This window comes from Colobus angolensis, unplaced genomic scaffold, assembly GCF_000951035.1.
Source record: "Colobus angolensis palliatus isolate OR3802 unplaced genomic scaffold, Cang.pa_1.0 Scaffold169, whole genome shotgun sequence".
Classification (NCBI taxonomy): Eukaryota; Metazoa; Chordata; class Mammalia; order Primates; family Cercopithecidae; genus Colobus; species Colobus angolensis.
In genome coordinates this window covers 1,605,652-1,607,161 of record NW_012114810.1, presented here as the reverse complement: position 1 = coordinate 1,607,161, position 1,510 = coordinate 1,605,652, and positions in this window count along the sequence as shown.

Below are 1,510 nucleotides of genomic sequence, written 5' to 3'. Positions count from 1 at the left end.
CAGTGAACCGAGATTGTGCCACTGCACTACAGCCTGGGCACAGAGCAAGACTCCGTCTCAAAAAAAAAAAAAAAAAGCAGGGAAGGATGACAGTAAGTGTGGGAGGGTTGCAATTTTAGATAGGGTGGACAATGAAGGCCTTTCTGAGAAGATGGTGGTTAAGTAAAGGTCTGAAGGAGATGAGGGAGTGAGCCATGCAGCTATCTGGGACAAGAACATTCCAGGAAGAAAGAACAAGTACAAGGTCCTCAGGTGGGGAGTGTGTTCCAGAGTGGGTGGGAGGAGTGAGTTGGGTCATGGGATGCTTTGGAAGCTGTGGGAAGTTCTTTCGCATTTTCTCAGAGTGGGATAGGAAGCCATCAAAAGGAGACAGATGACATGGTGGCCTGACTTACGTTTTAAAAGGGTTGAAAGTGGGGTGTGAGAGAAAGAAAAGACTCCAAAGCTTGGAGGCTGAGGAAGTAGAAGCATGATATTGCCCCATTTCTTGAGCTGAGAAGACTACAGGAGAAGCAGGTTTTAGGGGTTAGGTCGGTAGCTCAGTTTTAGTCATGTTGAGGTATTACACATCCAAGTGGAGATACAAATGTAGGTGTCATCAGCTTATAGATAGTATTTAAAACCCAGGTCAGAATGGATGAGATCACCAAGGGAGGACTGAGGCATGGGAAACTCCAAAGTTAAAAGGTCAAGGAGATGAGAAGAACAGCAAAGAGGAAGGAGGGAACCAGGAGAATGTTGTAACCTTCAAGCTAAATTTAAAAAGTATCTCAAGAAAGAGGAAGAGAGAATGATAGTCAGATGCCACTAAAATATCAAATAGGATGAAACCTGAGAATTGACCAATGGATTTAAGCGTAATGGAGGTCACCAGTGATCATGATAAGGAGAGAGTTGATGGACTGGTGGGGACAAAAGCCTGCATGGAATGGGTTCAAAAGAATGGAGGAGGAAAAAAGAAAATTCACTATAAAACTCTTTCAAAGGAAGAAAGGAGAAAAAAGATGGTAAGTAGAGGAAAAAGAGCGACCAAGAAAGGACTATTTCTTTTAATAGTTATCTCTTTTTCTCATCAGGTTCTACTGACCCAAGGAAAGGACAATTTGAAGATGAAGAAGTTGTATGTTAGTACACGGGTGGGGAGGATCCTGTAGACAGGAAAAACTGAAGTAGCAGAGCAATAAGGAAAGTTCCTGGAGCCATGTTCTTCAGAAGGTGAGCGAGAGGGTCAAGTTCACAAACAGAGGAATTGCCTTACCCAGGGGCAGGAACAGTTCCCGAATAATAATTGGGAGGGAAGGCAGAGTGAGCGGGCATGGGTCGAGGGAGCTGGGAGCTGTGGGCTATCTCTTTGTTTCTGTTGTCCAGTGGTATAAGAAAGAGCACGTGTTGTCAAACTCTATAAGAATAAAAAATCAAGGCCGGGCGCGGTGGCTCAAGCCTGTAATCCCAGCACTTTGGGAGGCCGAGACGGGCGGATCACGAGGTCAGGAGATCGAGACCATCCTGG